This window comes from Cygnus olor, chromosome 1, assembly GCF_009769625.2.
Source record: "Cygnus olor isolate bCygOlo1 chromosome 1, bCygOlo1.pri.v2, whole genome shotgun sequence".
NCBI lineage: Eukaryota > Metazoa > Chordata > Aves > Anseriformes > Anatidae > Cygnus > Cygnus olor.
Genome location: NC_049169.1, coordinates 33,455,373 through 33,480,002, shown reverse-complemented (window position 1 = coordinate 33,480,002; position 24,630 = coordinate 33,455,373). Strand labels below are relative to the sequence as shown.

The 24,630-nt window shown below is 38.6% G+C and overlaps 1 protein-coding gene and 1 long non-coding RNA gene across 4 annotated transcripts in view; one reads left to right on the top strand and one right to left on the bottom strand.

Moving 5' to 3' along the window:
- Positions 1-1,575: 1,575 nt before the first annotated feature.
- On the bottom strand, positions 1,576-23,341 carry LOC121067414. The gene is made up of 4 exons (XR_005818285.1): positions 22,855-23,341; positions 9,613-9,779; positions 7,476-7,560; positions 1,576-5,073 (listed from the first exon to the last, which is right to left on the bottom strand). It is a non-coding gene; the product is annotated as an uncharacterized LOC121067414 (long non-coding RNA).
- The window catches only part of SLC38A4 (solute carrier family 38 member 4), a 32,838-nt gene continuing 17,886 nt past the window's right edge, over positions 9,679-24,630 (top strand). The window contains exons 1-2 of one of the 3 annotated variants that reach the window (XM_040551879.1): positions 9,679-9,815; positions 21,621-21,683. The gene's annotated coding sequence lies outside the window, so the exon portion shown is untranslated. Of the gene's footprint in view, positions 9,816-21,569; positions 21,684-23,667; positions 24,231-24,630 lie in introns of those variants that run through there. The other 2 variants (XM_040551863.1, XM_040551870.1) reach the window with 2 other exon arrangements.

Here is a 24,630-nt window from a genome sequence, read left to right as displayed (position 1 = left end):
ATTATTTTATAATAAATTTAGGTTGTACTATTATTTCAGTCATCTGAGGACTACACGGACATCATTAACCCTCCATAAGAACAAGGAGACAGAAAACACAGTGAGGAAACATTGCTGTAATTGAAATAAATTGCATTTGAGGTGCTTCATCGGTAGATTTCTGCATAAGATTTTTAAACATCTTTGGTAAAGAAACGTTAGTTCATTAAAAAAAAAAAAACTTCATTGTGATGAAATGGAAATATTCTCATTGATGATGAGGCCTTTGGATTTATTCAAATATGTAGAGCCTTTAACAAAATTTCTAAATTTGCTATCAAAACTATTCACAGTACGGTTAAGATTTTTACATTTCTGTACCACAGGGAGAAGACCTTCCTGAACTGTCTTATTTTGCAATAACATGAATTCTTAGGATAGATGAAGGGAGTATGCCAAGGTAACAAATAGTTCACTGTTTAGCAAAGAAGAAGAGTTTGGGAGTTCCAGCATGCCAACGGAGGCTTTGTGGAATACAGCAGTAGTTTTAATTTTTAACTTGACTGTAATTCACAGTTTCTGCGGTATCTTAGAAAAGCAAGGCTTTTGACAGTAGGATCAAATTCACTGCAGAGAATCTCTATTTGTTCAAAAGCCATTAGAAGTCTGGAAATTCAAAATAATTGAAAGTTGTTGGTAAAATAAGGAAGTGATAAATATGACTATAATCAGGTACAGCAGAAAAGTTAAAACTCATCAATATAACTTCAAGAAGATACAGTGTAGGTTAAAACAAGTCAAATCAAATTATAACATAAAGAATATCACCATAATAGGTCAACAAGAGTATATTTTTATTCTAAAAGTTGCTGATTAGTTCTGCTACAGCTGTGTGTAAAACTGACTTGTCCTGACTGATGAATGCAAAAGGGTTCACACGATATTGCCCTGGTCTGCACTAATTGATCATTTGTACTCAACATCCCACTAGCTTATATATATGTCCACAGTCATTCTAAACTTAAATGTCTATATTTTTGACAGGTCTTTATGGTCTCTATACATGTTTTTTAAGCAGTTGGTTCAGGAAAATTGCTATGAAGGTCAATTAGAATAGTATGACACAACCCCAGAGTGACTAGATAAAGGCTGCAAAGTGTATCATTAATCAAGTAAATTTAGATCATTAGTAAACCAAGTTTGTAGAACAACACTGAATATATTCATGTGATCATATGTTTGGAAAGGTTTTTTTTTTTGTTTGTTTGTTTGTTTTTTTCAGTTTCAGAATACCCATTGAAAGATTTATAGTCAAATCCTGGTGGTTCAGTTTAACCACTCAAATATTTAAAGTCAGGAAAGGCAGTAGAGGACTTACCTGTGGCCTGTAACAGCGAGGTAGAATAAGCATCACTCTGCAGATCAAAACCAATGAAGAACAAGCTTACTATTACAGGGCATTTTGTTACTTTAAAAAAAATAATTATATATATATATATAGCATTTCATTAAAATGCACCTATTTTATACTGTCTGAACATATTTTCATCTGTCTTATGGTATTAGTTGTTAACTGTACAACAAGTATTTTTTCAAGAGACCACTGATAACAGTTTGGGTCCCGTTAAAACCACAAAGTGGTTTGCTACCTCAACAGCATGTAAGACAAACTTAGGGACAGGGAAAAAGGAAAGGAAGTGTTAGAATCTGATCACGGCTTTGGTACCTTGGTATCCAATATCAGCAAGGTGAAAATGAGTTTTAGCCATACAGAAGTTATTAAAATTATATTCCTTGATATTATTTTTCATTCTCCAAATCCAGTTATGTAGATCTGAAAATTCACACAAACTTGTGAGTTTGCATGGTAGAAAGAACATCATTTCTTGTGTATCAAAGGATAAATTTCATTATTTAAGTATAAATGACAATGTACATTCAAAGGCAGAAATTTCAGCAATTTGATGACAGCACCATTTTAACCTAGATCTGTATCTGTTGGCATGTATTTATCAATAGCAAGGACACTAACCAGGGACATACTGCTCATCTTACTCCTGATAACACACTCCACCTCACCTCTGACAAACCAGAAACCTTAAAGGATAATTTGTCTGAGCCTGTTCCAAACAAGTTTTTACATGTGTTTTCTATTTAGGAAGCACATCCATGTATTTTGAGGATTTTACAAAAAAATAGATTATACTGCTTACTAGGACTCATTTTAATAATTGTTATCAAACGTACAATTTTTGCATTTTAATAGTTGCATTAATTCTTTTGAGATTTCTTTATTTATATCTGTGCCACTGGTGCTGTTTTAGGGTGCTACAATGTTTGCTTGACTTTCACATTATTTTTTCTGGCAAAAACTCTGTCATTTTCATAATTTTCAGATAACATTTTAACAGATTGTTTTAACATAGCTCAAGATTTTTCACTCTTCTTGTCTGAGATGTATAATATCTCTAACACATAATTCAGAATACTAAATAGAAGGACATGAATCTAGAACACACCTGAACAATAACTGTTGGATCTTATAATTTCTCCATCTTTTCTGGACTTTGACACTTCACAGAAATTTCAATACATTGAAGATACTTGAATATTTTCAGTAACAGCCTCTTTTCTTTCCTTGTTAGTCCCAAGAATAAGGATTCAATTCATTTATTGCTTTGTTCAGGTGGTTGTGTTCTTCACACAACTTATTCTGCTGAAGTTTTGAATGCTTAAAATATAATAAAAATCAAGTAAAAATGGCACGTGAACTCTTACAGTTTCTCTAAGACTAAAAATAATGCTTGTCAGACCCATTATTTTAGATAAACAGCAGTATTATATTATGTTACTTTAATATAGTCCTGGACACAGGTCTGTTGGGCTAGTCTGGTATTCAATACCTATTCTCTTATACTACAGATAGATGTTAGAGGGTGGCAAAGTGTTCTTATGGGAAGCATCTCTCTGTTGGCCTGCAATTGATGTTGAGGCAGAGGCAATGCTGAAGTATAGAAGAACTACCAAGATGTTTTCTGTGAAGTACAGAGCTTTCTGATGTGAAGTGTAGAAAGTAATTGCTATTGATGATTACACTGGACAACTTTTCAGAGGTTTAGGCCCATAGGTGATTCTGTGGTGAATCATGAAATTAAGTTTTTCTTAGTTTTGTTATATTCCGTGAAATAAATCCGTAGGTATAACACCCCATGTTTCTACAGACAGTGAGCATCTGGGTGCATTATAGTTCATCTTAGTATACTGGCCCTCAACAATCACAAATGCGATGTATATGTCAGTTTGCATCCAGGTGAACCACTATTTTGAACAACACCCAGTGTAATCTCTTCCTTTCTTCAGAAAATAGAGGATATCTTCAAATATCCAGTTCACTGACAAATCAGGTAGTTGATCAGTGCAAGTAGGCAAAAGTAGACTTGAGGGAAGAAGCAAGAAAGATAACCATGCCTTTAGATTAGTAGCAATTTGGTAGAACTAGCAGCCTTCTCTCAGTTTCCTTCTCCTCCACATAGTCCCCATAGACTAGATATGGGGAGGAAGGAAGTCTGCAGCCCTTGAACCGCGTACAGTTCTTGACCTGCTCACATGAGATCCTGTGCCTGGACATATAACCAAGTGATTGAAGACATTGCATGTGTCTCCAAACAAAGCTGGCCAGCAGTGATGAAAGAACCTACAGAGACAAACAAAGACAGAAAAAAAAAAAAAAAGAAAAAAAAAAAAGAGTTCTGTTTATATTCTTTACCAGTCTTCTCAGGTAATGTGAGAAAATAGGTGTTCCCCTTGTGCAAGTGAGATATAGGAAGAGAAAGTACAGTTGCTTACTATCAATAAAAGATCAAAGCAAGTGCGATCACTTACTTCACCTTCCAGGAGTAAAGTCTGTTAAGAATTGTTGGATAGAGTATAAGGAAGATCTGACAGCAAAATCTTGATTGCAGCAGGCATGGCAACCCACTGCACATCATCAGGATCTTGTTTTAGGTACTGCAGAAGTAATTTAAAGTTGATGTATATGAACAGGCAACCTGCCAAGGATTTTGGTCAAGCTGAAGTTGATGGTAATTCAGTAGCAACTTAAAAGCTTTTCATTAAGATATAATACTGGAACTTTAAGGATCAGGCCACCAAAAGAGGAGTGCCAAAACTAAACACAGAAAATGTTTATATCAGTCATAGGAGACTCACTAAAAGGATGAAAAAATTAAGAGAAAAAAAAAAAGTAATGTTGCCAATACAATGACATTTTGTTCATGCCAAGGATAGAAATCCATTTGAATAAAGACAAGTTAAATGAATACATATTAGTGGATAAAATTCAAACTGAAAAGTAAGAGTAGAGTGGTAATGAAGAGCAAATAGTCATATGTTTAAAAATGGACTATGACAGTTCAGCAGAAAACCTACTTCTAGCATTGACTGTATCCATATAATTCCTCTGGATCTCTTGTGGTGAAGAGCAGTATTTTAGCAAGATCTCAGGATGGCAGAAAGAGAAGGCCTGAAAGGGACAGGTGAGTCTGCTGGGTGGGTAAAGATTCTAGGTGACATTTTGGAGGAGCTCAATAATGTACTTGCCACTATTTTTCTCATAGACAGTTGGGGAGCTGCTTAAAATTACATTTTGAGGTAACAATCATGAGAAAATAAAAAGCAAAGTCCAGCCATAATTTATTAATTTACATAGCATCAAGCTATACTGCTTTTTATAATACTGTTTAGCAAAGTATTTTTGAAAGCCAATTTGCAATTGATAGATGTTTACCTAATATTTGTGTATATTCCTTCAGAAACGTTTGCCGTATCTTAGAAGCAGCATATCTGCAATGTGATGCAGGGGTTGCTATGGTGAGTTCACATCTCTTATTTAATGCTGTACTGAGTAAATACACATTGTAACAATCTCTGTTAGAGGTGCTATTAGTGAAGTTATGTCAGCATTTCTATCATAAATACTTGTTTTCATGTTGCAACTCGTCCAAAAGACAAAACTATTTCTAAATGAAATCCACAGATCTTTTTTCACTCTTTTGGTGTATTTTTTTCACAGCTTCAATTAGTTTCTGAAAGCCTCTGTCAAAAAAAAAAAAAAATCAGTGAGTTTGTTTCTATTCTTTTGTAGCTAGTGATTTTAATGACACTTATAGCACATTCCATTTAGAAAAATACTTAGAAAAAATTGGGGGTTAATTTTTATTTCACTGTTCCAGTCTGTGCCAGTAGGCATTCAGTCAGGCATTAATTGCATTACTTATTTTACAGCCTTTCTGTACTGCCAGAGTGGCATAAAGAGACTTTTGTGTAAAGGAGAATCAGGTCCTTAGTTCTTGTATTTAATGACTCAATTTAACTAAACGGCACCAGAAATGTAACTTGTAGACCCCAGTGCATTCTTTTTGAGCAATTATTTAAGTCATTCTCCAGGATAACATATAAGAAAGCAGTGCCTTGCCGGAAGTAGTCAAATACGTTTATCTTTTTGCCACCTGTTCATTTTTCTAATCATTTACTTTGAAAAAGAGTAAGTAACTTTCTGAGAAGATATTTCTCTATAAGATCCCCTGTGTATTCCAGGATAACTCTTGCATTATGCGTTTGTATAAATTTGTAGGCTGACCTGATTAAATGTTATCCTTTTATGAGTTTTTTTTCTTTTTAGCTGGAATAGGAAATGTCTATATTAATCAAAATTCCTCATACCAAATACTATTTCTGAGAAAAAAAAAAAAAAACTGCTACAAAAGTATTTTTAAATGCATGTATTTTTGCTCAAAATTGCAGGGATTAAGGATTTGGATGGAAAAGTCAAAATTTACAGTAAAAAATAACCTTTTCCAACTTGCCTGTGAGATCAGATAATTATATAGGGATTTGTATATGCAGTTGTATGTTGACCTTATGAAAACTATAAGTTTAAGTGGCACTGTTTCTTCTTGAATGTGCTTCATGTCAGCCAGTAAGAGTGTATACTCATTACTGAATTGGCTGAACAGTGAGGCTGAACAAACACATCTTTCCTGTAAGTCATGAAGAACACGGTTGGATGGAGAAACTCAAACAGAGCATAAATATACATCATTAGCTGGTAATAAGAAGGGAAGGATATTTTTTAAGTATTTACTCTCATAGTCAGAAAGAGAGACATGGGATGCATTTCAGATGTTGCCTTATCATAAACTGTAGAAAATAGGTTTTTACCCAACATAAATCAAGGCCATTGATGATAAAATGGAGTCAGAGATCCCTGAAGTAATTTTGACAGTGTTTTGGGGGTGTGGTTGTTTTGAACTGCTATAGGACTCGGATTTTACTGCCTAAATAGTTGTTTCGTTTCTGCAGCAACTTATAATAGGACAGATCTCAAGGTCCACAAAATCAAGTATTACAGCACAAGAAGATGAGAAATAGATCATGTACTTCGAGCCTTCTGTTGTAAGGCCTTCTTTCCAAATATAAGGCAGTATCAAACTTTACAGCATTCAGGGTCAAAATCTGCAACACTAAAAATTTAGAAAATACTATCCAGAGTTATAAATAAAGGAATAATAGAACATAATGAATTCTACAGGTTTTATGGGAGACATCTGTAAACAAAATACGACAAAAATGGGAGCCTATCAAATTTTCAAAAAAATCGTCAACATGAAGCACTTATTATTCATCTACTTTTTCTCCATGAAGATACTGTGTTCATAACTTCCATACCAGTTATTTTTAGGCTTATTCAAAAATGTTCAAATAAATCCTTCTAAGATCTCATGATATCATGATTATAATTCACGATAAAGACATGAATGAGTTTTTCACATAAGCGGATCCCAGAAAGAAGCCTTTGATCTGTCTTGAAAAAAGAAGCAAAAAACGGTGTGATGCATCATGGCAATATGCTCCAACTTCTATCATCCCTTAGGAAGTCAGTGGCTACATGTTGAATCAGTAGACACTTCCCTGTCTCCTCATAGACAATACCAACCAGAAGGTATAACCCCGAGATGACAAAGGTATGGATTATAATGTCTAGAACCTATAAGAGATGGAAAAATAATCTAGTTCCATGCTTAAAAGTCATACTAGTATAATACCATTTACTTTATGTACCACTTTTCTGAGCCACAACGGATCATTTTGAAGTTAACCATAAATTCTCATCACTTTTCTTCTATGAGAAATCTAGCACTTCTTAGTGAACTTCGGCAGTGGTTTGTAAGGCTTGTTGTTACCTGTTCTATTCCTATGACAGAAAATTTATCAGATAAATCCAGAAATTCAGCCTCATATATTACCTTTTTACCAAAAGGTGTACAGGCCACCATTCGGCCACAGATTCTATGTCTTGAAAATCATGCAACAGATAACCTTGGTAAATAATTTGACATGATTGTAGTCTGTTATTGTAAACTACTATCATGAGAAAGCAAAAATGCAGAACCACAGTCTGAGACTTTTAATCACATTAGAAAAATCAATAGTATTACCTGAGTATGTGAAGTTCAGAGAAGGAGAAGATTCATCACCTTGTCAATACTTTGAATTTCATTTTCAAATCATGGTAGGTACAGCCTTGTAAAAGATATCAGCCGACAGACCATATAAAAATTATTAAGAAATACATTAAGAATGTTTAAGAATATCACATTAAGGTCAGATGACTAATTAAAAGATGAGTGTTCATACAGGATTTTAACCAATCAAAGCATTCTGCAAGCACTAACTGATCGTCACAAAATCATTGTGAAATAGGGAGAAAATTATCCCACTTTTTCTATCATCAGAACTAAAAATCCTTAAAACTTTAAAAAAAAAAAAAAGTATAATGTCATTGCCATTGATGAGTTTTGCAAACACTAGTAGTCAAGATTACCATCTTGCTTTGATAATTCATTGCATGATTTGGATTTTATAACTACCATGGACAGTTTCTCTATACATTACTATAGCTCATTTTGCTTCAAATTATTGATTTAAAAAAAAAAAAAAAAAGACATTTTCTTAAGACTGCATCAAAAAATACACTATCTTTCTGTTTTTCTAGCAATTCATGACCTTAATTAACACTTTTGATTCCTAATATAGCTTGTTTTCTGCGATTCTTCTTTAATTTATACAACAATTAGATTTAAAAATTTAAGCACCATATTTCATATGTTAAAGGCGTTGCAAAGAAAGTAAAAAGACATGGTAAGTTAACAAAACTCAGAAAATTACACTAAATGTGAAAAAAAAAAAAAAAAAAAAAAGAGATTAAAGAAACAAACCTTTGGCTCTCAAGCCCAGCACAGGTCCTGTTAGGAGGCAGGGTTTTACCACTGCCTTTAAAACAGATTGGTGTGCAATGTTCTGATTAATTAAAAACTGAGAGGAGCAAAATTGCTGGGTGTAGCAGGAATATTGTTTTTTTTTTTAGCATTTTTTCCCTTTTACAGAAAAAAAAAAAAAAGTTATGATAAGGTTACTCAGATAGACATTCCTTTGCCAGTAATAAGAGTTTAGCCTGAATGAGTATTTCTGGATTCAGTCTTTTTTTCTGCTTTATGGTTTACTCTCCACAGACACCAGTGCAGATGAAGACACAAAGCAAATGAAAGAATAAGTGGCTGATGAACACTTTTAGTTCTGTTTGATATAGCTGTGGCAGAACTCTCACACATCTTTACAACATGATTTATTTTGTGCTTTTTTGTTGTTTCTGTTTCACTGTGGAAAACATCATTCCTGCTCTGAGAAAAGTTTGTTTTTGAGGCACTTAGTGTACCATTAAATTAGCTCAGATCTTCTTCCGTGCAAGAGTGAAGGTGATAACATGCATAAATGCTGTCCACAGGAGTAGAAAGGACATTGGATCAAGCTCCATCTGATGATTTACATCTTTAGCTAAGGGCGGAGGAAAGGAGGAGTGACACCATCTCAGCCATGATCCATTGATGATCTGCTTATTGTCACTCCCAATTCCTTTCTTTGGAGTTATGCTTGTTGCAGAAAGCAGCTCTAAGTGAGAAGGAGCACTTTGAGAAATTTCTCCAGCTAATGAAAGCCAGGTGTTGACAGGCTGAAGGGATTCCCATGCAGTCATTGGCAGAAGAAAGGCTAAAACAGAGCCCAGAAAGGAAGTGTAAAGTGTGACTGGCTCAGGAGACACAAACTTTCCCCTCTAGGTCACAGCACTGAACTTAGCCCAGAACAGGGGCAGCTAAAAAATCTCGTTATCACTAGTTGCTGCTCAGCATGCCACTTGAAATTAAATGATAGCTAGTCCAGCTGTACACATCATAAAACCCTCGTTACCAATGTCAGTGATTTACAGTTTAACATAAATCTGAACAAGATCTGAAATAAGTTGTATAACCTGAACCGGACTAACATTCTCTACACAGTAATTCTTGTCTCCTTCTTGCTGGAGTGGTGAAGCTAGAGTAGCCAGATCTTTAATATCAAGCCAAATATGGACAAGTAGGAGCTCTATACACAAACACTTCTAGAAATAGAAGTTAATTCATTTTCAAATAGAAATGTGACTGAGCAGCAGTACGCAGAGACATTGCATCTGTACAGGAATATGGAAACTTCTCACATTCCTATTTAAATAGGGTTATTGAAAGCAAATTTCTCACTTACCACATAGCACTACTTGCAATATCAAAACAAATTTTATCTTCTGAGTCTCCTTGTTTTGCTGGAATGGAGGTGGGGAGAAATCCAGTTCAGTTCATCAACATGTTTAAATAGTGCCTTTGAGAAAGGATTCAGAAGCAAATATGTACCGTTGCACTGGGCAGCTGCTCCTGTGGATTTCCAGTTAAACAAACATCTATTGCAAGGTATGTCTCGTAATGAGGTTGTTTTCTCTAAACTTTTTCTAGGGTCATGGCCATCACCTGGGAATTGTGTTTTCCAGATTTACGAAATGACTAATCAATGTTTGTGCAAAATTACACAACAGTATAATAAACAATAGTGGTGTATGAATGTGCTACACATAAAAGTAGAAAGTTAATTTCCTGTGAGAAGTGTTGGTTTCTAGATTTTAATTCGAACTCTACTTAAAACAGCCAAGAACAGTAGGTGACAAAACTTATTTTAAATACATTTTAGCGTAGGAAAAAAAAAAAACACATGAACTACTGGTGACAGCTTACAAAAGCAAAATATAAATACATCTCTGATTTAGCAATACTTGTGTATGTAATTCCAAATTATAAACAATAGACAAGTATGAAATTAAGAAGCATGAGTATTTGCAGGAATGGCGATAGTTCATTGTGGTATGGTCAAAGTCTTGTCTGGCATGTTCATTCAGTCTGCTGAGCCAGAAAAAAAAAAAAAAAAAAAATTACTAATAGGATTTGATTAAAAGAAATGCTAATTGCCTATTGGAAATCAAGAACCTCTTTTTCCTTTAATACGAGAAAGACTAATAGGCTAAAATAATTTCTCATTAAATAACATTTTAACTAGCATGGTGAATGCATTTGTTTTCAACTTCAGCAAGAAAAAACTTCCCAACACAGACATCTCTTCTGAGTGCTTTTATAACTGTATGGAGTTACAACAGGTTCTCAGCTACTGCTAAACTCCATACATACTCTGTTTCTGAGCTAGGTGCTCAAACAGCAGTGAAGTGCCTGGCTTCCCTTGCCTCTGATTTTTAGCTGCTGTGTTTGATTAAAAGCTTGATTGACAATTATCTCACCTTGACAGAAGCTTGATTACTTGGGCTATGAAAAGATCCTTCAGGCTATTTTGTAATATTTTGTGATAAAAAATTACATTTTTGTCCCACTATTTGACATTAACTCTTATTTAACTCTTATTTGACCTTGAACATCCACAACCACAATTTTTAAAATAAAGCCAAAAACATGAGGTGGTAGTGGCTGGGATGATCCTTCAATGGCTAACAGTGTTAGTCATTGGATTTGCCTGTGTCGATGAAGTTTTTGCACTGATAAAATTTGAAATCAATTTTTCTCAAAGAGTTCTACTGAACAAGGATTGTGATAAATTCTGTTAATTTAGAATTACAGTCAGAATGAAAAGCCAGCAGTAAAGGCCCTTTGATAGCAGTGGGGGATGAGTAATGGAAAATGTTCTTGCTGTGGACTTATCAGAGTGTAATTGCTAAAGGAACCAATCTTTCATTAATTGGAAAGGCAGTAAACTCAGTCAGTCACAGTGCCAAAATATTGCAGTTCAGATGAAGAATTTTATTGAATTAATTGATTTAATTGTTTTAAGTAATGCTGTTATAAGATTCACTATTAAGAAACATAATTCTCGATAAAATTTTCTGAAACATAAAAACTTTTTATGAGGCAAATAATTTTCATTTAAAAAAAAAAAGAAAAGAAAAAGATAAGACCAATTTTGATTTAAAAGAACAACTTGACTAGGTTATGTTTCACTTGAAATTATCGGTACTTGATTTTAGATATCATGGATAATGTGAAACACTTTGTAAGTGAATGGTACTTTAGTCTATGTTTAGACTAGCTTAAACATTTCTGATGGCATTTTCTGGGAGACAGAAAATTGGTTTCATCCTGTCTGCCTAATCGAGGTGTAATGGACCAGTGAAGTCTGCCTCCCGCTTTCACACACCCACCCTGAGGGAACATAATACAAGGACCGTAAGTTACCTGCAAGCTCCACAATCAGTTTAAACTGGAATAAGCAGTCCTGGCTTACCTTCCAGTCCTCACCTCTGCCTGCTTATTGCCCCTGGCATCTCCCTCTTCTGCCAGATGTTCATGCAGCCACATAGTGAGTGGGAAAAGGGCTATGCTCTGGGTTAAAACTAGCCTCTTTTTCTTCCTCCCATATGTATTTATGACTATTTGCAGTCACTGAGGAAGCAAGGTGAGTAAAAATAGTGATTGGGTCAGTGGGAAGTTGGCACTGCCTCCTTTAGCATCAGCGTTTGCCTATGTTGACTTAAGGGAGCTGTGGGACATGAGAAAGGCTCCTCTGGGGTTCATACCTAGCCGGGGTCTGTGGAGCAAGGAGCAGGAGACAGGATATGTCTGTCAGCGGTTCTCTTTCTTTCCCAACAGTGTTTGGAGTGATTGAAAAACCCAGCTCACTGGCACTAGTTCTGGTGCTTAAATTCAAAATCAGAGGGAGAGTGCTTTATGTAACCCTACATGAGCCACAAGTGCCGTGTCCTGACCACGTCTGTGTAATCTTCCTGGGTCTGTGACAGTGACAATAAATATTGACATCACCGCAAAGCCAAGCAGACCCATTTGGGAGGTTTTCATGCCACAATGAACCTGTAGTACACTTCTAGCAACATCCCACTGGTTATCAAGCCACTGTCAATCCTGACAGCACAGGATTTGTAGGGAAAGGCAGTGAAATTCATCGGGCCAAGCCGCAGGACTCAGGAGGGAACATGCACATCTCCAGGCACCAAGTCCAAAAGGCAGAGCTTGTTAAACTTTCAAATATGGTCCACAATCAAGGCAGTTCCCATAAGGTGAATTTCCTTGATTGCTGTTTGTGTTCAGAAGTCACTAGGCAGCGTTTCTGCCATCATGCTGTGGAATCAGCAAGGTTCAGGAGCCCAAAAGCTCAGCTAAGTGCCTGGAAAGCCTCTCAGCCAAGGTTCTGCACAAATTCACTGCAGTTGCAATATGAAAGTAAGGTTCTCATTACTGCTGTTTTATCATTGTTATTTTTAGCTATTACATATGTCTCCTGCAGCTTCTCCCCTTGATCAAATGCCATTATGCTAACAACCATACAGGCAAGCAATACATGACCATTTCTAACTCACTTTTTTTAGGAAAGAGTAGAGCTTAAAACTGAGGAAATCTCATTAATTAGGACTGGAAGTCTGGAAGAAGACTTCCCCATGGAGTGCCTCTCAGGATTAGGTGCAGTACTGAGAGGTAGGGGACAATCTGCTGGGTCAGGTACTGGCTACCATCACAGGAGGCTGTTGAACTCAGTGGATCAATTGCTTGATCAGAGAGGGCAAAACCTTGCAGAGTTTTCACAGTTTAGTCAGAGCAAAAGTATCTTCTTCACAAGGTAGCAGGAGGGATATAGAAACATGACAATGTAATAAACATGTTCCAGCTAGTATAATAAACACAATTTGAGGCCTTCAGAGCTGAGCCAGATTTCTCTTTTAAAAGAGGAAAAATGCACAGCCGGGCATTGTCTCATATGACAAATGATAATAATGAGCAATAACAATAACATTAATCATTGTTGTAAGTCATCTGGTGATTTTATTTTATTTTATTTTATAAACTAATAAAGCATTACAAAAAGTCACTACCATGGGGTAAGGAACACTATCAAGAGAAGTATGTGGAACTGACAGAGACAAAGCTTTCTAGATATGAAGTTTCAACAGAAAAAAAAAAATTCACATAGAGTATGCTTTTGATCTTTTTAACCCTTTTTATACTTTGCCTTTTTCATGTCTTTACTCTATCCTTCATTCATTAAACAGAAGAGGATAAGTGGCAGCCAATTTCCCTTGAGGATTGGCACGATCCTTTGCTGCTTAGCCTTGAACATACTTATCTCTATGATGTGCAAGTGAAATAGGTATGTAGTAAAGCACTTGTTTTGCAGGTGGAAGACTGGGGAACAGAGGTTGTATTAAATCCATGAAGGATATTGAGACATCTTATTCTGAGCTGCTGAAAGTTTGCCTGTGAGGTGTATTATGGGCAGACGTGCACTGACACTGCCCATGCTCAAAACCAGTCCAGCCCACACCAGTATGTGTATGCATGGTGTATCTGAACTGGGCAGACCAAACAGTGAAGAACCTTTGATTTTGTGAAGCCTGATTTGCCCAGGTCCTGAGCTGCCCAGCCCTGCCTGGGTGGTGGCCATGCCATTGAGGGCTCTGCACACCTCAGGGACCTCCCCAAGGAGAGCAGCACTGCCCAACACATCGGTGGGGGCTCTGACTGCCACCCTGCTTTCCTATGCTCTCACTGCCTAAGCTCTCCGAGAGGTATGTTCAAGAAGGCAGGAAAAGTCTGCAGCAGAATGAGGAATTCAGTTTTATGTCCTGACCTAACTGTAGGGTACCCTTCCCATAGAGACTGGGGAGAGCAGGACATGACATCTCCTCTCATTGCCAGAAGAGAAAAATGTTCTTTTGCTCTGTTGGACAAGTAATGTATCAGTTTCACCTCTTTCTTACTCATTTTAATAAGTGGGAAATCCCTGTAAACTGTCAGCACCCACAGGTCTCTGAACACATGTTTTTCCCCTCATGTAAATGTAAAACCTTTTTAAGAGTGGTACCTCATCCTGATTTCCTTTAAAGAGCTGACTCTGCTCCCAGGGTCTAAGTAATGTTATTAAGTGCTGCAAAGTATTACACATCGCTTAGACAGTACAAATAACAGTACTGTTCTCCCACAGAGTCTGCTAATGAAAGGGAATTCTGATTGTTTTCATGGACTGACTTTAATCTCATCTAGTTTATATAAATATGTTGTTATTTTTATAAACAGAAATGTAGTCATGGGATCCTAAAGATGACTGGTGAAAGTAAGTTGTCAGTGTTTGTCTTTTTTTTTTCATATGTTTTATTAAAGCTTGTTGACTACTAATGTAACAATGATCGAAATACAAACAGCTAAATCATGGTTAACACAAACATGTTCAAAGATAGACTTGACAAATGCTTGTTGGGAAGGGCTTGCCCAGTTTTTCCAGTTAAGTCACTGGTCTGATAAAAGCTGTGCCCTGTCCCCTTACCTGCTTCTTTTCCTTCACCATGGGAGCTACAAAAAGCTCCAGAAGGGAATAATCTCTTCCTTTCCCTTGACCTGCTGCACTCTAGCTGATACAAACCAGCTGGCTTCATGAGAGCTCTTTCAGCCCTTCAGGGTGTGGCCCTGAGGTGAGGAGTAGTGGTTGCACACCACACTGACACATATGGTGGCATTGGTGCACTGCCAAATAAATATAGGCTTTTCTGGAGTAGTAGGCTTGAGCAAAACTGCGTGTATGTGTTCACTATTAAATGACGAATGATGAGCTCTCCACAGTCCTGTGTGACTGCAAGTGTATTTAGCTCGTGGTACCATGGTTGTTGCAGACATCTGCTCATGCAATGGCACAGGCCCTATTAGGCTCCAGGGAAGCAGTGGCAGGCAGCAGACTAGCTCACAAGTGCTCAGATCTGAAGGGCCTCCACAAGACATGTCAGCAGAGATTGGGGGACCAGCTGGATGAAATACTCCAGCAGGTCATGTCTGAGCTGGGCTGCTTCTAATGAGTATCTCAGGATCCAGAGGTCATTGAATTTGCTGCAAAAATTAGCCACCTCAAATGAGCATAGATACCAAAATATCAAACTAGGTTTAGCTCCTTTTCACCTGGCGCATCTGGATCTGGACCTGCACATTTTCCAGATTCTAAAAGAAGCAGAGCTCCTGAACTCATCTCTGGATGCTTCTAGGGCCTGAGCCTCAGCACCACTCATTCAAGTCATATTTATCAGTCTGATGGCACATTTGAGTGCCTGCAGTCACTCGCTCACATTGGGGCAGAATGTGGCAGCAGCTATGAGAAAGCACTGGCATTCTCTTAGTCACCTTAAAAAGCAGTTCTCTGCATTTAGCAAATGCCACAGTGCAAAGATAAATTGCAATATGTAGTTCAAATTGATCAGGATGTAAGCACTTTTTATATATACCTGTATGGCAAGAGGATAGGCTAAACTGAACTAGCACTTCAAAATTTCTCTGTGAGCTATTATATTTAAAAAGCATATAAAATTGCGGTATTATCCTGTATATTATCCAGCAGTGGTTATTCACTATCTAGTGAATTCATCATTCCTCTGCCCTGCAGCTTTGTTTGCTCAGTTTCTTTCCATGTAGAGCATGGACAATATGTTCTTTCTAGCACACGTGGGCACTTCCAGAGCAAACAAGAGACACAGGCTTGCAGCGAAAATCTCCAGGTAGCCCCTGTCTGCACTCAAACAGGCTTGAAGCCAGAAATAATTGTCCTGACAGTGCAATATGTTCCCAAATGTGTTCCAAAACTATTGGAGGGTGGATTGACACCACTGAAGTAATCTTTTTTCTGTGAGGGTGTGGAACAGCAAGACCTGGGGCAAAAATGTAGAGAGGATGGTTTTGTCCGTTCCTGACATCATTCAAATAGAAAGTCTTTTTTTTTTTTTTTTCTTTTTTGCATGGTTAATCCCTCTTTTAAATAGTATAAATAATATCTATACCCTTCCCAAAGACCAGACGCACACCATCAACCTTCAAGCACCTACTAAAGTGTATCAAAGGAGCTGGCTGGTGATGGTAAGCCCACTCCAGGTGGGCTCCTGTCTCCCTCTACTGCAGTTATACAGACCCCAATGCAAATTGTCTCCTTGGTCAGCCATGGCAGGGAAGTGCCTTTTGCTAGGTGGTATGAATCTGAACCTCTCTGTCTTTACTTTCTGCTTAAAAATATTGGATAATGATAAATGCTTACACTCTGCATTGGCAGGAATCATTACAATAGGGAGATGCAGTAATGTCACAAATAAATATCCTGTGCTATACAGAATGTGATAAGCACATTGCCACAAAGCACAATAGTAAACAAATTAATATATTGTAAATTATAGCCACTGTTCTGAAATTTGTATTTATTATGAGGAATCTTATTTCTTAAACTGAATCACACGAGTTTTATTAAACAGTCTACTTTAGCTCTTCCTCAGTTTACTGTGGGCAATTGCAAATGCAGCTTTTCATACTTGTCCTGTGAAGCTCATTAGTTTCAGAGAGACTGGAATAAACTCGGGGATAAGAAGGAACTATATTTTTGGAAATGAAAAACAGCCTTTTTTTCCGAACATACCAGTTATTCTGCTACAAAGAATTTAATACATTTGCCAACAATCCTCAGTTTTGTTTTGCAAAATTTGTAAATATTATTTTAAAAGAACACTTTCATCTCTGTGTAGGTAGTTACGTATTTACAGTGTATGTGTGAAGAAGAAAAGTTTTCTTAAGCCAAAACCTGTAGTACTTTCTATGGTAAATCTCCTCAATAAATCAATGCACCATTGAGTTGCTTGCTGTCTTTTTAACCTGCTTCTGATGCATGGAGTGTTGTTTGCCTAATGTCTGGCCATGCCTCACCTAATCACATTCCTGTCATCAGTAATTTTGAAGGCATCTCTAATATCTTTACATTTCTGCGTGTGTCACTAAGCAGCTTCACAGACTCACCAAAACACTGGCTGAAAGAGACCTGTGGAGGACAGCTGCTCCAGCTGCCTCCACCAAGCAGGGCTGTCAAGAACACCAGCTCAGCCCAGACATGGCTTTGCCTTGCAAAGTCTTGAAAACCTCCAATGATGGCAACTCCACAACATCCCTGAGCAACATATTCCCAAATTGTACTACCTGTCTACAGAAAAACTTTTTCCTAATATCCATCCTGAACCCCCTGTGGCTGTTGCCCCACATTTGGCCAGTATGGCACTGCTGAGAAGAGTCTGACTCTGTCATCTTTGTAACATAACTACCCTTTAAATAGCTATAGCTTGCTATCATGTCCCCCCTAGTTTCCCCTTTGCTAGCTTTAACAAGCCTTTTTTCCCCAACTTTTTTATTCCAAAAATCCAAATGTTTTAGTGCAGCTGAATCATGTGGCTCCGTGAATCTGCAGGACCTGGGAGAGAATTCAGGGTGTTTGAGTGGCAGGAGATCACATTACCCCTCTTGGTTTTAAACTGAAAAAGAAACCTGTGAAATAAACAGTTGAGGGAGGGGGGTTGTGTGTTTATTTGTTTGTGTGTTTGTTTGATTTCCATGTGTTGCTAAGTATAAAGAATATCAAGTGTCAACTATTGCTGAAATGATCCCTGTATAAGGTGTACTAACCTTCTAGGGTGGATTTGGACTCGTATGTAGATGTGCGTATAGCGGCAGGTGCCTTGAATACGTCTCGTTTCAAAACCAGGGGTCTAAATGATGTTAAGTGATGCTAAAGCAGTGATGCTAAACCACTTTGTCTTCTAGTGTACTGGTGAAGAGCAGACAGCCACGGCAAGGTAAAAATACACGCTTTGCTTTTCTTTATAGACTGTGTGCTTCCATGCCAATGGTGATCGGGAGTGAATAAAAACTAAATTCAGAGCTCCAACAAAATCTCCTGCTCTTTCAGGGAATAGTATTTGAGCTGAAAGCAAGCAAAGACACGAGGCTCTTGTAGCAAGAGGAAGGCAATATGATTCAGAGAGCAGCAGTTACTTAAAAACACTCGCATTACCATTACTATATTTAGTTAATAGGTGAAAGTGGGATTTCCTGTATCTTTTTGAAAAACAGAAAATGCTAATAAAACGTTTAACACAATCTCATATTCTAAAATATATATATATATAAATAAATAAAAGGGCCAAATTGCAGTAGGAATGTGCTTAGCATGTAGGTAAAAGCATCTCCTGCACCTTCAGTACTAACCTGATTTCACCTTCTCTTTTTGCTGATGTGCTTCAGGCACAGGCAAGGCGGCAGCTCCTAGGGCCAGCAGTGCACCCAAGACCTGTTTTGCCTAAGTCCAGATCCTAGAAACTCCATCTCAGAGGCTAACCACTCATCTCAGACTGCTGAGCTCTATATAATGGCACTATCACCACCACTAGTGTCAGTTCCACTTGCAACCCTCTGCTCTGGAAACACCTTCTCACTTTAGCAGATTTTTCAGGGAGGCTTCTCTGGGCAAAAAATCTGCCCTCAGTCCTCAGACCTGCCATGTCTGGAATGTTTTCCTGTAAATGATAGCATGTGTTACTGCATCACGTGCTGTCTCTGAGAGGTGGTAGCTAGCCAAAGAAGCCAGAAGAAGGAACATACAATACACTGCCCACCGAGTGCTGCAGTTCCAGCTGCAGTTGACTTAGCATCCTCAGAGAAAGGGCGAACACAGGGCTGTGCACAGCAGGGAAGCCCTCCCTGGTGAGGGGCTCCACAGACACTGAGGTGACTGTTAGAGCTTGTACTGCAGTCCCACTAATTAACTGGGAAAGAGGAGATTTATTTAGCACCTTTTTTGAGTTTTGATTGAATGTAGTGCGCTTGGCTTTTCTTTGAAATTATGGGAAGCTCCTCTGATAGCAAAGTGTTGGCAGCAAAGATATGTCTCACAGAGAGTTAGCACCAGCTACAACTAGGCATGGGTAGCGCATATATCCCAAGGTATCTTTTCTTTTGTTCACTGTGTTTCCAACATTATAATCAATAATTCAATCCTATTTTTTGCTAGAAACAAGAAAATATATTTTTGTTTTTAAACTCATGCACAATCTCCAGTAATCCTAGCAAATGCATAGTTTTATTTTTTAGAAATAGTGAAAGAAAATGCAGGCACATTGAAGACATGATATAGACAGGGCTCTGCAGTCCTAAGGGTTGCAATGTGTCTCCCTTCTAGCTGAAGATTGCACATCAACATTTGCTCTGCTGTGTTTTGTTTTTTTCCCAGCAAAAGCTAACCAGTATTTTCTACTTAGGGATAGGCAGAAAGAACTGGCAATGTCAAGAAACCCAATGTTAACACAGCTGGCTCCTCTTCTGCAGAAAAAAAAAATCTTATAAGCATGAGGATGGTTTATGCCAGGCCCACCTGCCCATATGGCTCATGGTGCTTGGCATCTCTGGGGCACCAGGTGCTGGGGCAGGGGCACTCCCAGAAAACCCTGTGCACCATCAGGCTTGATGCCCCCATCCCTCCACGCGTAGAGGAAAGATCCACGAAAGCACCCTGATGTGGCCCTGGAGAAAATTATGCCTCACTGATGGGTGTTAGACATAGGTATTGATATCTGTGGTATTTGAAAAGGAAATGAACTCTCATCTTTATTATTATTTTTTTAATCAGGTTCAAAAAATGTATCCAAAGTAATTTTCACAGCTGTTGCTGATTTGTTAGTACATCTGTCCCCAAATCTCCCTGCTGTTTGTTTTATGGTTTTCGATCCTATTTTCATTTGTTTAAAGAAATGTTTTTCTCTCCCCTGTCGTTACATGAGACATCCACACAATCAACAGCACAGGGAGGAAACTGCCCGCACCCACAGCTCTGTCAGTGTGCAAAGCAAACAGGGCTCCCCTCCCAGCCCCTCTTAAAGCCCTGCACATCTACCCAAAGGTATCAGCATTTTGGTGTCAAAATGTGATTTTTTTAGGCAACTGAGAATGGCTTTAATTTATTAAGGGCACCTTTTCTGCGCCATATGCTTTAGAGGGAGAGCCTGTTTCCTTCATTAGGCTGGTTGATGCAAAGGAATATACGGAGAGCTTTGAGATTCAAAGTCCATTCAGAAAGTCTAAACCCAGAATTTTGTCCATTTTTCTAGTAGTGTGCATAGGTTTAAGGCAAGATAGGACCTCTGGCTGCAAAGCTTTCATTTCTTACTATTTGCATTGTGCTGCTTTTGGCATCTTCTGGCCTAACAGTCCTCATTATCAATCGCATTTTCATGGGAATGCAGAGCTGAAGGAGGCAAAGATTATTTTTGTTAAACTATTTGTCTGGGGCTATATTGAAGTCAGATTTTTTTAGAGGGGGAGATCATGAAATGGCACACCATGGTCTGTGGCTGTAGCAGGCCGGCAGGAGCTCCGTACTTTGCCCGGGATGGAGGCACCTGGGATGGGACACCGCAGACACAGCCCCTGGGGTGGCTGCAGCTCTGATGAGTCAACACCAGCTCAGAGGAAAACACAGCATGGAAAAATGCTGAACTACCTACAGCAGCGTGTGCTTGGGTCCCTGCAGGCTGTCACCCAGACTGAGCTAACGCGGTCTGAAGGGCTCCACGGGGACTCGTAGGAATTAAAAATTACAGGGTTTTAATCACAAAGCCTACAGGGGAGGGAGGTAAGGAAAGAGGCAGGTGGGTTTTTGTTTTTTTTTTTGTTTTGTTTTTTAATTATAGTCATTATATAATTGGATAAAAGGTTTTAAATTCTGAAGCATAGCAGTCACATCGCAGATAATGAAGTAGTTCTCCACAGGTCTATATTGCAGTTAAATGAATAGCATTTGTCACTTGACACACACCTCCACAATTGCTCTTAAGGTAAATATTTCAACTGGGAAACTAAGCCATAGGTCACCCAGCCTGGTTGAAAGCACTCGCTTCTGACTGAGCCCTGCCGCACACCCCACTGCTGTTTTGAGAGGTGTCTCTGCAGTTGCAGAGATAAGAGCCATGTGGGAGCCCTCAGCTACTTCTCCCAAACGCCATTTTCAAGGCATATTGCTACTGTGCTGCTGCAAGCTTAATGTGCATGGGTGGTTCAAAACTCAAGATTATCAAGTGAAAGCATGATTGAGCCTGGGTGAAGTGTTCTGCAGAGATGCATTTTGTAATAGTGCTAAGCTCTGAGAGCAAATAGCTCTGGTAAGGGAGATGTTTGCCCTCAGTGTGCTCCAATAAACTGATTTACCTTTCTTCTTTTTTTTTTCCCCCTTTTTTTAAAAAAGAGCTGACGCAAATTTGTGAAAGGGAGTTGTTGGGGTGTAGCAGATGTTGATTGGCTCATCTGATACACTCCCATTTGTCTTTAAATCACTGTCCAACTGCTCTAGGTTGCACATAAGCAAACTTTTCATTACAGGTGCAAATCCTAAAAGACAGAACCTGCTTAGCAAGCAAGCAAGAGAACCAGCTTGGCTCAGAGGTAAACCTAAAACTTTTTCCTTTACAATGCATGATCAATGTATTTTAGACACTGTCCACGTCTTCAAAAACTGAGAATTAGAAATGCAATTAATATGTAAATTTAAGTGTAATTTGAAGGATGGGCTCCTTAAGATTTACTGACATAGCAGTTTATGTTGGCAAGTATGTTTGGTATTTCTTCAGGAATTAAATTTAGTCTTTTCATTGTTTTTTGTTTGTTTGTTTGTTTTAATATGGACAAACAAAATGTAAGCAACCAGAGAAGTTGCAGGAGTTGTTTGAAATTGACCAGACAATTAAGAAATAAATGCTCACTTTCCTTTGGAGCCTTTGGCTGACTTCAAGGCTCTTGATTTACTTGGCTAACATTCCAGTAAATAAATGAATTTGTGGAAACGGGCTTTGCATTCTAATTGTTTATTTCACAGTGATAACACTTATTTCATTTTTACATAGCTGTGCAGACAATAACATTGTAAACTCACTGTCATGAAGATGAAGAATCTGGCAAAGTCTGCTAAATCAGATACCATGGTGGAGCTTACAAATCTTGATACTGCAAAACCCACAAAAATGCCATTAGTCATATCTGTGACCTGGCACGATTTGTCTGGTGGTGGTCCCTTCTCTAAATGTTCAAACAGCAGACCAGATGGAAATCAATAACATTGTGATATCAGATGCCAAAAAAATTTTTTTTTGAATCATCATTTTCTGAGTCATTTCTGAAAACCATTATTTAATAACAAAACAGAATTGTATTTGAACAGAAAAATAGTTGTATAGGAAGGAATAACTTTCCTCTAATAATAGGCTAATCTCTTTTGCAACCAGTATTTCCATTTTAAAGCAATACTTTCAGAAAAATATTTCTGTTTAGAAGAATGCCACAGGAAGCAGCAAATGCATCACCATATTGAAAGCCAAGTTTAAGGAATGTCATAGAGCTAAGAGATTTTTCTTGCATGTAACCAAAGAGGGAAAACGTATCGATTTTAACTGAAAGAAAAAGAAGTGATTTTTGCTTTCTTTCAAACTTACAAAATTACTCTGTAGTGAGACAAAGCTGGGCTTAGGTTTCTGCAATGGGTTTTAGGTGCCAAATTCACAATTCTGAAGCAGAAAGCATTAAACCACTGGGGAGCTAAAGCAGATGACCTTTGGCTTACCTGAAAATCACCTCATGGGAGGAGTTGTGTTCTGGCAGGGCGCAGGCCTGACTGGCCTTGGTGGCCATGCCCTGCTGTGCTGGCCCTGGCCCTGGCCCTGGCCCATGCCCATCTACCAGCCCATACAGGGGGATTGGGCTGGGAGCAGTGTGCTGCTGCAGCCAGGATTTTATTCTCAGTGTAGCCAGCTAGCACATCCCCCAACTCCTAAATAATGTCTCACAGGTTGAACGGCGACCCAAGGGCTGTGTGGTCATGCAGAGGGGTGGCAGTGGTCCCCCCTTGCTTTGCTTGCCCCTTCTAAGTACATGGGGGGCACATGTTATTGGCACGCTAGACCTCAACATCCTCCCAAACCCTTCAGTTTTGTGGGTATTTTGCAATGCTGGGAGCATCAGGAAATGGATTTCCACTGACTAAGGGACAGCTCTGCCAAGTCCTGCTGAAGATCAAAGACACTCTTGGTTGTAGTTAATGTCAAAGTTATTAGCAGGATTCAAACCTAGCGCTGAGTCTGTTCGATGGGTCTCATCCTGCCCACATTTATGCCAATGGCTTTCAGCTCACAGCTGTGCAGACCCCTGGAGCTCTACCAACTGCTCTCTAAAAAGTGACAACTGCAAGCAGACGAGTTCTCAATAGAATTAATTTTGCCACCCAAGTGTTTGCACCTTCACTGGAAGACTTTTAGGAATTCACAAATTTTTCAAAAATGTATATTGAAAATCACTGCTTTATGCAGTAATTCCACAGCCTCTTGTGATGACGCCCGTAAATCAGATTACTCACTGTGTAAATGTTTGACAGGACAATGTCCAAATGATTCTTACTCTGTAACGCATATTTCTGGTCAATTTTTGCTCCCCTTTCCAAACTGTGTTTGCTATGCTGTACAGAATTTCTTGCTCAGTCTAACCTCTATGTAACTTAACTCCTGGAAACTCTTTTGGCTTATTTTTTCTGTTTCCCAACTCTTTGAAGATGTGTATATTTTGGACTGCCGCTCCTGGAAAAGAGATTTCTCCAATGAGCACTTGGTAGCGTGCCTTTTATCAGAGCAGGGCTAAGCACAGGCAGATGTGCCTGCTTGACTTTTACACATTAGATTAAAAATAAGCCTCAGGAGCTGGAAGGACTCTGTTCCCTGGACAGGGCAGCATCTGCATTTGAAGACAGTTCAGTGAATGAAGCCACAGCTGGGAGGGTCTGGATTTTTTTTTTAATTTTGTTAGTCTCCTGGCGTTATTCATACCCCGACTGGGCAGAATCCCCGGGTCGCTGGAACGTGAGCCTGCCCTGCTGCTGCGGGCGCTCGTCGCCCTCGCTCGCACTCCCCGAGTGGCAGCAGAAAGGAGTAAACAGAGCCGCGTCCTCTGGTAGGAAATCTCCTAATGCACTCTGATATTGCTTTTCCTTTTCGGTTGTCTGCTCTGGGTGGATGGTTTTACTGAGAAGTAAGGAAGCTGACTTTAATTTCTGGCCCAGGGTCAGTTTTAGCCTCCAGGACTGGTATGTAAAGTTTGTGTTTACATTTTAAGCCCATGCATTCTAACATTTTGTCACTACAAATACATTTGTAGATGTTCTTAAGGACAGCATGTGATCAACAGCAGAGGCTAGTGAAGGTCTGGTCCTCAAGAGAGGATATATACATCCACAAATGCAAAACCAGGAAAAAGGCTATTCAATAATTGCAGGGTCAGTGCTACAGAGGGCCAGACGTGGAAATTATTAGTTACAATGTTTTCTGATATTGTTGTTATGTAGCATTGGTCT